Source organism: Bubalus bubalis, chromosome 3 (assembly GCF_019923935.1).
Source record: "Bubalus bubalis isolate 160015118507 breed Murrah chromosome 3, NDDB_SH_1, whole genome shotgun sequence".
NCBI classification, from domain to species: Eukaryota; Metazoa; Chordata; class Mammalia; order Artiodactyla; family Bovidae; genus Bubalus; species Bubalus bubalis.
This window is the reverse complement of record NC_059159.1, coordinates 101822282-101839236: the sequence shown is the minus strand read 5'-3', so window position 1 is coordinate 101839236 and position 16955 is coordinate 101822282. Positions and strand designations below refer to the sequence as shown.

The window sequence follows — 16955 nt, the reverse complement described above, 5'->3', positions numbered from 1 at the left end:
GGCTTACCTCTTTCTTGGCCTTGCCTTCTTCAGTCTGGACTGTAGTTTGGATATATCAGGGGATATTCCCACAGGTTACAGGTAGAAGCTAAGCAGGAAGAATAGCTTCCCTGTAGTTCCCAAAGGAGACCACACCTGAAAACGAGTACACCACACCTTGTGAACTGTGCCCTGGAGTTCAGTATTCTCTACCTTCCCCTCTTTTCCGACCCTAACAAAGCCATTTTCCAAAGTCTGGCAGATTCCTTAAGGTGTCCAGAATACTCTCAGCTTTCATTCTCCAACTCACAAAATATATACAGTATGTCCCCTACATACAAACAGACTCTATTCCAAGAGGACGTTTGTAAGTCCAATTTGTTTGTAAGTCCAACAGAGTTAGCCTAGGTATCCACTAACACGATCAGGTATATAGTACTGTACTATACTAGGTAGACATAGACTGATGTGATGATCTCATGGACACAGCCTTCTCTAACTCAATGAAACTATGAGCCAGGCTGTGTAGGGCCACACAAGATGGACGGGTCATGGTGGAGAGTTCTGACAAAGGTGGTCCACTGGAAAAGGGAATGGCAAACCACTTCAATATTCTTGCCTTGAGAACCCCACGAATAGCATGAAAAGCCAAAAAGATAGGACTGAAAGATGAACTCCCCAGGTCAGTAGGTACCCAATATGCTACGGGAGATCAGTGGAGAAATAACTCCAGAAAGAATGAAGAGACGGAGCCATAGCAAAAATAACACCCAGTTGTGGATGTGGCTGGTGATGGAAGTAAGTCCGATGGTATAAAGAGCAATATTGCATAGGACCCTGGGACGTTAGGTCCGTGAATCAAGGCAAATTGGAAGGGGTCAAACAGGAGATGGCAAGAGTGAACACCAACATTTTAGGAATCAGTGAACTAAAATGGACTGGAATGGGTGCATTTAACTCAGATGACCATTATATCTACTACTGTGGGCAAGAATCCCTTACAAGAAATGGAGTAGCCATCATAGTAAACAAGAGAGTCCGAAATGCAGTAGTACTTGGATGCAATCACAAAAACAACAGAATAATCTCTGTTCATTCCCAAGGCAAACCATTCAGTATCACAGTAATCCAAGTCTATGCCCCAACCAGTAGTGCTGAAGAAGCTGAATTTGAACGGTTCTAGGAAGATCTATAAGACCTTCTAGAATTAACGTGCAAAACTGATGTCCTTTTCATTATAGGGGACTGGAATGCAAAAGTAGGAAGTCAAGAGATACCTATAGTAACAGGCAAATTTGGCCTTGGAGTATGGAATGAAGCATGGCAAAGGCTAATAGAGTTTTGCCAACAGAACGCACTGGTCATAGCAAACACCCTCTTCCAACAACACAAGAGAAGACTCTACACATGGACATCACCAGATGGTCAATACCGAAATCAGACTGATTATATTCTTTGCAGCCAAAGATGGAGAAATTCTATACAGTCAGGAGAAACAAGATTGGGAACTGACTGTGGCTCAGATCATGAACTCCTTATTGCCAAATTCAGACTTAAATTGAAGAAAGTAGGGAAAACCACTAAGACCATTCAGGTATGACTGAAATCAAAACCCTTAAGATTATACAGTGGAAGTGAAAAATAGATTCAAGGGATTAGATCTGATAGAGTGCCTAAAGAACTGTGGATGGAGGTTTGTGACATTGTACAGGAGGCAGTGATGAAGACCATCCCCAAGAAAAAGAAATGCAAAAAGACAAAATGGTTGTCTGAGGAGGTCTTAGAAATAGCTGAGGAAAGACGAGAAGCAAAAGGCAAAGGAGAAAAGGAAAAGATATACCCATTTGAATGCAGAGTTCCAAAGAATAGCAAGGAGAGATAAGAAAGCCTTCCTCAGTGATCAACACAAAGAAATAAAGGAAAATAATAGAATAGGAAAGACTAGAACTCTCTTCAAGAAAATTAGAGATACCAAGGGAATATTTCATGCAAAGATGGGTACAAAAAAGGACAGAAATGGTATGGACCTAACAGAAGCAGAAGGTGTGAAGAAGGCGTGGCAACAATACACAGAAGAACTATAAAAAATGATCTTCATGACCCAGATAACCATGATAGTGTGATCACTCATCTAGAGCCAGACATCATGGAATGTGAAGTCAAGTGGGCCTTAGGAAGCATCACTACGAACAAAGCTAGTGGAGGTGATGGAATTCCAGTTGAGCCATTTCAAATCCTAAAAGATGATGCTGTTAAAGTGCTGCACTCAATATGCCAGCAAATTTGAAAAATTCAGCAGTGGCCACAGGACTGGAAAAGGTCAGTTTTCATTCCAATCCCCAAAGAAAGGCAATGCTAAAGAATGCTCAAATTACCGCACAATTGCACTCATCTCACATGCTAGCAAAGTAATGCTCAAAACTCCAAGCCATGCTTCAACAGTACGTGAACCATGAACTTCCAGATGTTCAAGACAGATTTAGAAAAAGCAGAGGAACCAGTGATCAAATTGCCAACATCCACTGGATCATCAAAAAGGCAAGAGAGTTCCAGAAAAACATCTATTTCTTCCTTATTGAATATGCCAAAGCCTTTGACTCTGTGGATCACAACAAACTGGAAAATTCTTCAAGAGATGGGAATACCAGAGTACCTGACCTGCCTCCTGAGAAATCTGTATGCAGGTCAAGAATCAACAGTTCAAACCGGACATAAAACAACAGACTGGTTCCAAATTGGGAAAGGAGTACATCAAGGCTGTATATTGTCACCCTGCTTATTTAACTTATATGCAGAGTACATCATGAGAAACACTGGGCTGGAAGATACACAAGCTGGAATCAAGATTGCTGGGAGAAATATCAATAACCTCAGATATGAAGATGACACCACCCTTATGGCAGAAAGTGAAGAGGAACTAAAAAGCCTCTTAATGAAAGTGAAAGAGGAGAGTGAAAAAGTTGGCTTAAGGCTCAACATTCAGAAAACTAAGATCATGGCATCTGGTCCCATCACTTCATGGGAAATAGATGGGGAAACAGTGGAAACAATGTCAGACTTTATTTTTTGGGGCTCCAAAATCACTGCAGATGGTGATTGCAGCCATGAAATTAAAAGACACTTACTCCTTGGAAGGAAAGTTACGACCAACCTAGATAGCATATTCAAAAGCAGAGACATTACTTTGCCAACAAAGGTCCATCCAGTCAAAGCTATGGTTTTTCCAGTAGTCATGTATGGATGTAAGAGTTGGGCTATAAAGAAAGCTGAGCACTGAAGAATTGATGCTTTTGAACTGTGGCATTGGAGAAGACTCTTAAGAGTCCCTTGGACTTCAAGGAGATCCAACCAGTCTATCCTAAAGGAAACCAGTCCTGAATATTCATTGGAAAGACTGATGCTGAAGCTGAAACTGCAATACTTTCGCTATCTAATGAGAAGTGACTCACTTGAAAGACCCTGATGCTGGGAAAGATTGAAGGCGGGAGGAGAAGGGGACAATAGAGGATGAGATGGTTGGATGGTATCACTGACTCAATGGACATGAGTTTGAGTAAGCTCCGGGAGTTGGCAATGGACAGGGAAGCCTGGCGTGCTGCAGTCCATGGGGTCACAAAGAGTTGGACATGACAGAGCGACTGAACTGAACTGATTCCAGGTTTAAATAAAATACATGAAAAACAAACCAAAAATAAACCTTTTTTAATCTTATAGTACAGTACCTTGAAAAGGATAGTAGTATAGTACAGCCGCTAACATACAGAGGCTGGTAACAGTACCAGCTAGCTATATTACTCCTTCTTTAGGGTTTGCTTCCGGACATCTGGGGTTTGAAAAAAGATACTATATTCCTGTACTCTATAAAGTACTGTACAGTAAAGTACACAAAAGCACAACTACTTGGAGAGGATGTACGCACGTGACAATGTATGCCAGATACATGAACTAACTTACATGATTGAAGATGCAAGCATACCATTCACATCTTTTTTTTTTTTTAATTTTATTTTTAAACTTTACATAATTGTATTAGTTTTGCCAAATATCAAAATGAATCCGCCACAGGTATACATGTGTTCCCCATCCTGAACCCTCCTCCCTCCTCCCTCCCCATTCCATCCCTCTGGGTCGTCCCAGTGCACCAGCCCCAAGCATCCAGTATCGTGCATCGAACCTGGACTGGCAACTCATTTCATACATGATATTTTACATGTTTCAATGCCATTCTCCCAAATCTTCCCACCCTCTCCCTCTCTCACAGAGTCCATAAGACTGTTCTATACATCAGTGTCTCTTTTGCTGTCTCGTACACAAGGTTATTGTTACCATCTTTCTAAATTCCATATATATGCGTTAGTACACTGTATTGGTGTTTTTCTTTCTGGCTTACTTCACTCTGTATAATAGGCTCCAGTTTCATCCACCTCATTAGAACTGATTCAAATGTATTCTTTTTAATGGCTGAGTAATACTCCATTGTGTATATGTACCACCACTTTCTTATCCATTCATCTGCTGATGGACATCTAGGTTGCTTCCATGTCCTGGCTATTATAAACAGTGCTGCGATGAACATTGGGGTACACGTGTCTCTTTCCCTTCTGGTTTCCTCAGTGTGTATGCCCAGCAGTGGAATTGCTGGATCATAAGGCAGTTCTATTTCCAGTTTTTTAAGGAATCTCCACGCTGTTCTCCATAGTGGCTGTACTAGTTTGCATTCCCACCAACACTGGAAGAGGGTTCCCTTTTCTCCACACCCTCTCCAGCATTTATTACTTGTAGACTTTTGGATCGCAGCCATTCTGACTGGTGTGAAATGGTACCTCATAGTGGTTTTGATTTGCATTTCTCTGATAATGAGTGATGTTGAGCATCTTTTCATGTGTTTGTTAGCCATCTGTATGTCTTCTTTGGAGAAATGTCTATTTAGTTCTTTGGCCATTTTTTGATTGGGTCATTTATTTTTCTGGAGTTGAGCTGTAGGAGTTGCTTGTATATTCTCGAGATTAGTTGTTTGTCAGTTGCTTCATTTGCTATTATCTTCTCCCATTCTGAAGGCTGTCTTTTCACCTTGCTAATAGTTTCCTTTGATGTGCAGAAGCTTTTAAGGTTAATTAGGTCCCATTTGTTTATTTTTGCTTTTATTTCCAATATTCTGGGAGGTGGGTCATAGAGGATCCTGCTGTGATGTATGTCAGAGAGTGTTTTGCCTATGTTCTCCTCTAGGAGTTTTATAGTTTCTGGTCTTACATTGAGATCTTTAATCCATTTTGAGTTTATTTTTGTGTATGGTGTTAGAAAGTGTTCTAGTTTCATTCTTCTACAAGTGGTTGACCAGATTTCCCAGCAACACTTGTTAAAGAGATTGTCTTTAATCCATTGTATATTCTTGCCTCCTTTGTCAAAGATAAGGTGTCCATATGTGCGTGGATTTATCTCTGGGCTTTCTATTTTGTTCCATTGATCTATATTTCTGTCTTTGTGCCAGTACCATACTGTCTTGATAACTGTGGCTTTGTAGTAGAGCCCGAAGTCAGGTAGGTTGATTCCTCCAGTTCCATTCTTCTTTCTCAAGATCGCTTTGGCTATTCGAGGTTTTTTGTATTTCCATACAAATTGTGAAATTATTTGTTCTAGCTCTGTGAAGAATGCTGTTGGTAGCTTGATGGGGATTGCATTGAATCTATAGATTGCTTTGGGTAGTATACTCATTTTCACTATATTGATTCTTCCAATCCATGAACATGGTATATTTCTCCATCTGTTAGTGTCCTCTTTGATTTCTTTCACCAGTGTTTTATAGTTTTCTATATATAGGTCTTTAGTTTCTTTAGGTAGATATATTCCTAAGTATTTTATTCTTTCTGTTGCAATGGTGAATGGAATTATTTCCTTAATTTCTCTTTCTGTTTTCTCATTATTAGTGTATAGGAATGCAAGTGATTTCTGTGTGTTGATTTTATATCCTGCAACTTTACTATAGTCATTGATTAGTTCTAGTAATTTTCTGGTGGAGTCTTTAGGGTTTTCTATGTAGAGGATCATGTCATCTGCAAACAGTGAGAGCTTTATTTCTTCTTTTCCCATTTGGATTCCTTTTATTTCTTTTTCTGCTCTGATTGCTGTGGCCAAAACTTCCAAAACTATGTTGAATAGTAATGGTGAAAGTGGGCACCCTTGTCTTGTTCCTGACTTTAGAGGAAATGCTTTCAATTTTTCACCATTGAGGATAATGTTTGCTGTGGGTTTGTCATATATAGCTTTGATTATGTTGAGGTATGTTCCTTCTATTCCTGCTTTCTGGAGAGTTTTTATCATAAATGGATGTTGAATTTTGTCAAAGGCTTTCTCTGCATCTACTGAGATAATCATATGGTTTTTATTTTTCAATTTGTTAATGTGGTGTATTACATTGATTGATTTGTTGATATTGAAGAATCCTTGCATCCCTGGGATAAAGCCCACTTGGTCATGGTGTATGATCTTTTTAATGTGTTGTTGGATTCTGATTGCTAGAATTTCGTTAAGGATTTTTGCATCTATGTTCATCAGTGATATTGGCCTGTAGTTTTCTTTTTTTGTGGGATCTTTGTCAGGTTTTGGTATTAGGGTGATGGTGGCCTCATAGAATGAGTTTGGAAGTTTACCATCCTCTGCAATTTTCTGGAAGAGTTTGAGCAGGATAGGTGTTAGCTCTTCTCTAAATTTTTGGTAGAATTCAGCTGTGAAGCCGTCTGGACCTGGGCTTTTGTTTACTGGAAGATTTTTGATTACAGTTTCAATTTCCGTGCTTGTGATGGGTCTGTTAAGATTTTCTATTTCTTCCTGATCGAGTTTTGGAAAGTTGTACTTTTCTAAGAATTTGTCCATTTCTTCCACGTTGTCCATCTTATTGGCATATAATTGTTGATAGTAGTCTCTTATGATCCTTTGTATTTCTGTGTTGTCTGCTGTGATCTCTCCATTTTCATTTCTAATTTTATTGATTTGATTTTTCTCCCTTTGTTTCTTGATGAGTCTGGCTAATGGTTTGTCAATTTTATTTATCCTTTCAAAGAACCAGCTTTTGGTTTTGTTGATTTTTGCTATGATCTCTTTTGTTTCTTTTGCATTTATTTCTGCTCTAAGTTTTAAGATTTCTTTCCTTCTACTAACCCTGGGGTTCTTCATTTCTTCCTTTTCTAGTTGCTTTAGGTGTAGAGTTAGGTTATTTATTTGACTTTTTTCTTGTTTCTTGAGGTGTGCCTGTATTGCTATGAACTTTCCCCTTAGGACTGCTTTTACCGTGTCCCACAGGTTTTGGGTTGTTGTGTTTTCATTTTCATTCGTTTCTATGCAAATTTTGATTTCTTTTTTGATTTCTTCTGTGATTGGTTGGTTATTCAGCAGCGTGTTGTTCAGCCTCCATATGTTGGATTTTTTAATAGGTTTTCTCTTGTAATTGAGATCTAATCTTACTGCATTGTGGTCAGAAAAGATGCTTGGAATGATTTCTGTTTTTTTGAATTTACCAAGGCTAGCTTTATGGCCCAGGATGTGATCTATCCTGGAGAAGGTTCCATGTGCGCTTGAGAAGAAGGTGAAATTCATTGTTTTGGGATGAAATGTCCTATAGATATCAATTAGGTCTAACTGGTCTATTGTATCGTTTAAAGTTTGTGTTTCCTTGTTAATTTTCTGTTTAGTTGATCTATCCATAGGTGTGAGTGGGGTATTAAAGTCTCCCACTATTGTTGTGTTATTGTTAATTTCTCCTTTCATACTTGTTAGCATTTGTCTTACATACTGCAGTGCTCCCGTGTTGGGTGCATATATATTTATAATTGTTATATCTTCTTCTTGGATTGATCCTTTGATCATTATGTAGTGACCATCTTTGTCTCTTTTCACAGTCTTTGTTTTAAAGTCTATTTTATCTGATATGAGTATTGCTACTCCTGCTTTCTTTTGGTCCCTATTTGCATGGAAAATCTTTTTCCAGCCCTTCACTTTCAGTCTGTATGTGTCCCCTGTTTTGAGGTGGGTCTCTTGTAGACAACATATGTAGGGGTCTTGTTTTTGTATCCATTCAGCCAGTCTTTGTCTTTTGGTTGGGGCATTCAACCCATTTACGTTTAAGGTAATTACTGATAAGTATGATCCCGTTGCCATTTACTTTATTGTTTTGGGTTCGAATTTATACACCGTTTTTGTGTTTCCTGTCTAGAGAATATCCTTTAGTATTTGTTGGAGAGCTGGTTTGGTGGTGCAGAATTCTCTCAGCTTTTGCTTGTCTGAAAAGCTTTTGATTTCTCCTTCATACTTGAATGAGATCCTTGCTGGGTACAATAATCTGGGCTGTAGGTTATTTTCTTTCATCATTTTAAGTATGTCTTGCCATTCCCTCCTGGCTTGAAGAGTTTCTATTGAAAGATCAGCTGTTATCCTTATGGGTATTCCCTTGTGTTATTTGTTGTTTTTCCCTTGCTGCTTTTAATATTTGTTCCTTGTGTTTGATCTTTGTTAATTTGATTAATATGTGTCTTGGGGTGTTTCACCTTGGGTTTATCCTGTTAGGGACTCTCTGGGTTTCTTGGACTTGGGTGATTATTTCCTTCCCCATTTTAGGGAAGTTTTCAACTATTATCTCCTCAAGTATTTTCTCATGGTCTTTCTTTTTGTCTTCTTCTTCTGGGACCCCTATGATTCGAATGTTGTAGCGTTTAATATTGTCCTGGAGGTCTCTGAGATTGTCCTCATTTCTTTTAATTCGTTTTTCTTTTATCCTCTCTGATTCATTTATTTCTACCATTCTATCTTCTAATTCACTAATCCTATCTTCTGCCTCTGTTATTCTACTATTTGTTGCCTCCAGAGTGTTTTTAATTTCACTTATTGCATTATTCATTATATATTGACTCTTTTTTATTTCTTCTAAGTCCTTGTTAAACCTTTCTTGCATCTTCTCAATCCTTGCCTCCAGGCTATTTATCTGTGATTCCATTTTAATTTCAAGATTTTGGATCAATTTCACTATCATTATTCGGAATTCTTTATCAGGTAGATTCCCTATCTCTTCTTCTTTTGTTTGGTTTGGTGGGCATTTATCCTGTTCCTTTATCTGCTGGCTATTCCTCTGTCTCTTCATCTTGTTTAAATTGCTGAGTTTGGGGTGTCCTTTCTGTATTCTGGCAGTTTGTGGAGTTCTCTTTATTGTGGCATTTCCTCACTGTGTGTGGGTTTGTACAGGTGGCTTGTCACGGTTTCCTGGTTAGGGAAGCTTGTGTCGATGTTCTGGTGGATGGAGCTGTATTTCTTCTCTCTGGAGTGTAATGAAATGTCCAGTAATGTGTTATGAGATGTCTATGGTTTGGGGGTGACTTTGAGCAGCCTGTATCTTGAAGCTCAGGGCTGTGTTCCTTTGTTGCTGGAGAATTTGCTTGGTATGTCTTGCCCTGGAACTTGTTGGCCCTTGTGTGGTGCTTGGTTTCAGTGTCGGTATGGAGGCGTTTGATGAGCTCCTGTTAATTAATGTTCCTTGGAGTCAGGAGTTCCCTGGAGTCAGGGTTTGGACTTAAGCCTCCTACTTCCAGTTATTGGTCTTATTTTTACAGTAGTTTCAAAACTTCTCCTTCTATACAACACCATTGATAAAACATCTACGTTAAAGATGAAAAGTTTCTCTACTGTGAGGGTCTCTCAGAGAGGTTTACAGCGTTACATGGAGAAGAGAATTGGGAGGAGGGAGTTAGAGGTGACCCAAATGAGATGAGGTGGAATCAATAGTGGAGAGAGTGGGCTAGCCAGTAGTCACTTCCTTATGTGCACTCCACAACTGGACCGCTCAGAGATGTTCATGGAGTTATACAGAGAAGAGAAGAAGGAGGCAGGAGACAGAGGTGGCCAGAAGGATAAAAGGGGGAAATGAAAAGGAGGGAGACAGATCCAGCCAGTAATCAGTTCCCTAAGTGTTCTCCACCATCTGGAACACACAGAAATTCACAGAGTTGGGTAGAGTAGAGAGGCGTTAGGGAGGAGATACAGGCGACCTGGTGGAGAAAACGGAGAGTCCAAAGGGAGAGAGAGCAGTCAAGCCAGTAATCTCGTTCCCTAGTGAAAAATGGGTCCTGAAGATTGGGTTCTTAAAGGTACACAATTGGTAACAAATACATAAAAGCAAAAATTAAAAATCTAGAGTAGAGTTTGGAATTTCAAAAATGCGATGTTAATGAAAAGAAGAAGGAAAAGAAAGAGAGAAAAAACGAACAAAGAAAAACAAACAAGGTTGCGAAAATTATAAAGAAACTACAGGTACAAAATTGATAACTAATACCAAAAAGCAAAAATTAAAAATCTAGAGTAGAGTTTGGAATTTCAAAAATACAATGTTAAAAAAAAAAAAAGAAGAAGAAGAAAAATAAAGAGAGAAAACAAACAAACCAACAAAAACAATGTCACAAAAATTATTAAAAAAATACAGGTACAAAATTGATATCAAATACCAAAAAGCATAAATTAAAAATCTTGAGTAGAGTTTGGAATTGCAGATATATGATGTTATATAAAAGAAGAAGAGAAAGAAACAGAGGGGAAAAAAAAAAAAGTCACAGAAATTATAAAAAAAAAACTATATGTACAAAATTGATAACATATACCAAAAGGCTAAAATTAAAAATCTAGAGTAGAGTTTGGAATTTCAAAAATACGATGTTAAAGAAAAGAAGAAGGAAAAGAAAGAGAGAAAAAATGAACAAAGAAAAACAAACAAGGTCGCGAAAATTATAAAGAAACTACAGGTGCAAAATTGACAACTAATACCAAAAAGCAAAAGTTAAAAATCTAGAGTAGAGTTTGGAATTTCAAAAATACAATGTTAAAAAAAAGAAGAAGAAAAATAAAGAGAGAAAACAAACAAACCAACAAAAACAATGTCGCGAAAATTATAAAGAAAATACAGGTACAAAATTGATATCAAATACCAAAAAGCATAAATTAAAAATCTTGAGTAGAGTTTGGAATTGCAGATATACGATGTTATACAAAAGAAGAAGAGAAAGAAACAGAGGGGAAAAAAAAAAAGTCACAGAAATTATAAAAAAAAACTATATGTACAAAATTGATAACATATACCAAAAGGCTAAAATTAAAAATCTAGAGTAGAGTTTGGAATTTCAAAAATACGATGTTAAAGAAAAGAAGAAGGAAAAGAAAGAGAGAAAAAATGAACAAAGAAAAACAAACAAGGTCGCGAAAATTATAAAGAAACTACAGGTGCAAAATTGATAACTAATACCAAAAAGCAAAAGTTAAAAATCTAGAGTAGAGTTCGGAATTTCAAAAATACAATGTTAAAAAAAAGAAGAAAAATAAAGAGAGAAAACAAACAAACCAACAAAAACAATGTCGTGAAAATTATAAAGAAAATACAGGTACAAAATTGATATCAAATACCAAAAAGCATAAATTAAAAATCTTGAGTAGAGTTTGGAATTGTAGATATACAATGTTATACAAAAGAAGAAGAGAAACAGAGGGAAAAAAAAAGTCACAGAAATTATGAAAAAAACTATAGGTACAAAATTGATAACATATACCAAAAGGATAAAATTAAAAATCTAGAGTAGAGTTTGGAATTTCAAAAATACAATGTTAAAGAAAAGAAGAAAAAGAAAAAAACAAAACAAAACAAAACACAGTCAAAAAATTATAAAATATATATATGAAGTTTGCTGAAGAAAAAAAAATAGGGTCTTTTTTTTTTTTTTTTGCAAAGTAATAGTTATAAAAGTGAAAATTAAAGGACCATAGAGGACTTAAAATTTTTTTTTTTAATTTAAGAAAAAAAAAAAAGAAAGATTGATCGTAAAAATAGTAAAAATATATCTAGGTCTTTCTCTGGTTTTGTCGTGAGTATTGTGGGTTCAGTTCATTTTTGGCTAGTTCCTTGGTCTGACTTATATTTCTCAAGATCTATAGGCCCCTTCCTATGTAGTTCGTAGTAACCACAGGGTTTTAATCTATGGCCTGTAGCTTCCAAGGCGTTTCCCTCTGTTACAGCTTCTTCTGTTTGCTGGTCTCTTCAGTGTCTGGTTCCCGCCCTGACACAAAGGGGACAGTGGAGGACACTATTTTTTTTATTTTATTTAGGCTCACTTGTTCAGCCGCGCTGTGGGGAGGGAGGGAGGGATGCTGCAAACAGATAACACTGGCATGCGCTCGCAGTGCCTCAGCCACACTGGGTCTGCCCCCGCTCACGGCGCGTGTAGCCTCCCTGCCCACACTGCTCGGGCTCTAGGTTGTTCCACCGGGAACAATCAGAGGCCGGCCCTGGGCTGAGCTCCCAGGTCCAAGCCGCTCAGGTTCAGGCACTCGGGTAGTCCTCAGAGGCGCAGACTTGGTTGGGCCTGCGTTTTGTGCTCTTCCCAGATACGAGCAGCTCAGGTGATGTGTTTGGCGGGCGCCAATGCTGCGACTTATCGCCTCCCCGCCACTCGGTTATCTGGGTGTAAAACCGGCGCACCTTCTCAGGCAGATGTTGACCGTCCAGACCCCCAAGAAGTTTTAGTTAGCAAAGAAGCCTGCTTACAGTTTTATAGATAGTGTCTCTCTGGGGCTGCGATTGCCCCCTTACGGTTCTGGCTGCCTGTCACCGGAGGGGGAAGGTCTGCAACCGGCTATCTCTGTTCAGTCCTTTGTTCTGTGCGCGGGCCTGGCGGTGTCTTAGGTTAGGGCTGGCTTTTCCCGTGGTAGATATCCCACAGTCTGGTTTGCTAGCCCAAATTATTTCGCTCAGATAGCGCTCAGGACATTCGGGCCGATTCTTACTCTAAGGGACACAGCCCGCGCCCCGCTTCCCTGCCCAGCCCCCGCTTGCTAATGCCGTGTGCAGGCGTCTGCGCTGCTTCTCCGCTGGGGGAGTTACCGTAGGGCTCACAATCTGCGATTTTTAATTGTTTATTTATTTTTTTTCTCCCTTTTATGTTGCCCTCTGTGCTTCCAAAGCTCAGCACAGATTCGGCAGTGAGAAGGTTTCCTGGTGTTTGGAAACTTCTCTCTTTTTAAGACTCCCTTCCCGGGACGGAACTCCGTCCCTCCCTCTTTTGTCTCTTTTTTTGTCTTTTATATTTTTTCCTACCTCCTTTCGAAGAGTTGGGTTGCTTTTCTGGTTGCCTGATGTCCTCTGCCGGCATTCAGAAGTTGTTTTGTGGAATTTACTCGACGTTTAAATGCTCTTTTGATGAATTTGTGGGGGAGAAAGTGTTCTCCCCGTCCTACTCCTCCGCCATCTTGGCTCCTCCACCCATTCACATCTTTGAAAGTTGCCAACTTGAAGGTTCATATGTAGGGGACTTATTATATCAGAGGGCTTCCCTTGTGGCTCAGCTGTGGTAAAGAATCTGCTTGCAGTGTGGGAGACCTGGGTTTGATCCCTGTGTTGGGAAGATCCCCTGGAGAAGGGAAAGGCTACCCACTCCAGTATTCTGGCCTGGAGAATTCCATAGACTGTATAGTTCATGAAGTTGCAAAGAGTCGGACACTACTGAGTGACTTTGACTCACTCACTCATTGTATCAGAAAATAATTAAGAGTGACCTTGCAATAGGAATAATTTTTAATTCATTCAATTGTATAAAGCAAGTCTTTAAAAAATGCCAACACTTTGTCATTGGTGACAAATACCTTACTACTTACAACTTTGACACCACTGTGTTTCAGAAGGCTAAGAATCCTGATTTGGGTCCCTTCTGCCTTCATTTTTCCCTCATTTACTCCTGAGATCTTATAAAGGGCTCTTTGCGCCAGCCTTGCCTCAGCTGTGCTACACATTACAACAGGTAGGGGTATTTCTGAGGAGGAAGTGTTGGGGCTGTCCTCCTCAGGTCACATCTAAGAACTGGTATTTGATTTTACTTAAAAAAAAGAAAGAATAATTCCATGACCTATAACTTCTGTTATCCAAGTTTCTGCAGTGACTCATTTCCTGATCGAATGACACATCAACTACCTATGTATATGACTGGTTGCATGATTACAATCATTTCAATACGTCTTTGGGTTTCATTCAAATTAGGCCACTTCCCCAGCAAATTCTACCTCTGAGTTCCATTCAAACTAGCCCATTTCCCCTGAAAATTCCGGCCCGGAACCTACAGCTTCCGGGAGATCTTTCCCTAATTTAAAACTCCACCCGCTCACCTTGAAGCGGTAGTTGGGAATTCCTGCCAGGTTATGCTGATTTCCGTTGACAACGCTTTGCCTACTTCCCCCAATTTAATTATGATATGGGAGCGGCCTGGAGTCTTTGAAGGGAGAACCGGCTCCTCCGAAACAAGGTTGGCGATACTGGTTGGCACTAGAAGCGGGAGAGCCAAGGGCGCTCACAAGGAAAGGGCACCCAGAGCGGCCCAGCAAGCCCGAAGACCCGGAGCTCGGCGCCGGCAGGCGCTGCCGCGAGGACCCGCCCTTCCCCCAACAGCCTGCGGCCGGCCTGGCCCACCCAGCCGGCGCTCACTCACTGGACAGTGGAGGTGCGGGAGACACTGATCACAGCGAAGGCCTCCAGGCCTGAAGCTCCCCGAAACGGCGACAAGGACCGGGCCTCGCCCCGCAGAACCTCCGGACTGGCTGGCCACGGAGGCCAAACAGCGCAGCTCTTGCTTCCTTAAAGGGCCCGCGCCCCTGACCAAAGCAGCCTGGTGTTTTCTTTCCGACAGGCCATGGGAGGGGCAGGTCAAAGAGGCAAATTCAAAATCCAGGGACTCAAATTTTGAGGGAAGTGGGCAGAGGAAGCAGAATGGAAATCTCACTTAAAGGGCTCACTGAGGTTTGTCAGTTACCCATGAGGAACCTGAGCAATCATGCTCCCTTGTAGAGCTAAAAGCTCCATACAGCTTAATGAGCCATCTCACAGTGCTCCACATATGATGTCAACCACCATTTGTAGGGCCTATTTCTAGAAGAAAATGTATCTTTCGAGAAGTTGTCACTTGAACATATAATCCATAGTTATAAACATTTGTAAGGGCTTTTCTCCTTATAGAATAGATTTATGTTGAGGATGGACTCTCCCTCCACCCCTGTTTGAATCTCAACACTGACATAGTTTATTTAATTCGTTAGAGCCTCAGCCTCCTCTGGCTGTTAAACTGCCCACCATCAAAGTAGGGGTAAGGTTAGGATGTGAAAAGAAACAGAGAAGACTTGACCAGAGTTACCAGACCAAAAAAAAAAAATTTTTTTTAACAGCCATCTTTCTCAACTTATGCTCTGAGAGATCTTCATTTCTTCTCACCCCCACCATTGATTTCTGTCTTGAGTAAGCCACCCTCTTTCCCAGCTTCATTGAGAGAATACTTGAGGAGCTGTTGGCATTCTGTTCTTTGTTATTAAATAATTTGGAAAAATAGCATGGACTTCCACCAGGCTCTGGCCTTTAAGAAGGTCTATGAGAAAAGTTCCTGCCCTTAGTCCTGGCTGCCATCCCATCAGTGGAGAAGGCATCTAACCTTCCCAGGCTCTGTATGTGAGTGCACACCTCACTGACCTCCTGCCAGAGTGACCTGGGAACCACAAGAGCAAAGCCATTTGGAATTTTGGCCCTTTAAGACAGGATAACAACTGATAACCATAGCATCTGAGTGCCCAGATTCTGCCATAAGCACACCTACATTTGATTTGATCTCCAACTCCATCACTGTCGCTCTTCATCCTCTGCAAAACTTACTTTTATCATCTCTGCAATAGGTCTAAAGCCATCTAATTTATTTGGATTATGAAGACTAAATGAGACAATTCTTTATTCAGGCACTTAGCACCATGTCTTGCACACAGCATTAAGTTAACAGTAGTAAACAACAACAGTGGGAACCTGTTACTAACTCTGAAGTCCCCCGAGATGGCAAGGACTGGGCCTTGCCCCGCAGAACCTCCACAGAAGAGACAAATGGAAGGGAGCAGTTACTAAAACCAGGCGAGAGCCATAGCTGTACCTGATTGAGAGGGCTACCCGACAGGAGCTATGTTGTTCAGTAGTGGAGAGCAGTAGATGCTGACCTTTGGCCCAACAGGGTAAGATCCTATAGCTGCAGCCACTGCTAGCACCTCAACTCCAAATGGGGACAGAGTGGAAAAGAAAGACACGTCCCCCTGTCCTTCCATGCTCTGATATCCTGCTGAAATCTTTCATCGGAAAAATCTGGTGGATTTCTGGATCCACTAGAAAGCCTGAAGATGAAGGCAGGTCTATGTAGTCTATGGAAGTCAGCTTGCTAGGCACGAAGACCTCTGACAAATGAAAATATCCAGCATACCATTTCTACAACCTTGGGTTTATCGTATTTTGAAGTCCTAGTTCAAAAGGAAGAAATGCTTCCACTAGAGGACCCAGCCGTGGTGCCACTGAATTGGAAGCTGAAATTGCCCTCTGTTCATTTTGGTTCCTCATGGAACTGGAATTCCATGAGGAAACTGGGTTACAGCTAAACAATGAGAGCAAGGAGAAATGTGCATGACACCCAAAGATTAACTGGGCACATCTTTATACTCCCATGTGCAATGATGATGATCATAAGATAACTATAGTAACCTGATAACGTTGGGAGCACTTCAGTTTCAGACCATGCAGGAATTGAAGTGTTGTATCACTGTACCAGGTTAAAAAAAAAAAAAAATCACAATCTACTAAGATACTGCATAGGGCAGGAAAAACATAAGTGAATGAAGTAGGAAATTATGATTATCAATTTATCTTTTTTAACCTAGCAATAAGCTACAGAGGCAGGGATTATTGGACCAAACCCGGGTCTCCTGCATTGCAGGAAGATTCTTTACCATCTGAGCCACCTGGGAGGCTCATCTCTGTATATAAAATGTTAATTGATTATTTATTCCATGCCCTTGCTTTCTCTGTTTCCTTGTATGAACAGTAGTGGTGGAGACAAACATCATAATTTAGTTTCTAGGCCAGAGTATTGACATCACTTCAAAGCAACATAGTA

General features: G+C 40.2%; 1 protein-coding gene across 4 annotated transcripts in view; it reads right to left on the bottom strand.

Moving 5' to 3' along the window:
- PLGRKT (plasminogen receptor with a C-terminal lysine) overlaps positions 1 to 14640 on the bottom strand; it is a 51528-nt gene extending 36888 nt beyond the window's left edge. Inside the window, exons 1-2 of one of the 4 annotated variants that reach the window (XM_025281543.3) lie at positions 14475 to 14637; positions 8 to 135 (exon numbers count right to left, since the gene is read on the bottom strand). The gene's annotated coding sequence lies outside the window, so the exon portion shown is untranslated. Of the gene's footprint in view, positions 1 to 7; positions 136 to 13093; positions 13136 to 14154; positions 14442 to 14474 lie in introns of those variants that run through there. The other 3 variants (XM_025281545.3, XM_025281544.3, XM_025281546.3) reach the window with 3 other exon arrangements.
- Between the last annotated feature and the right edge of the window lie 2315 nt (positions 14641 to 16955).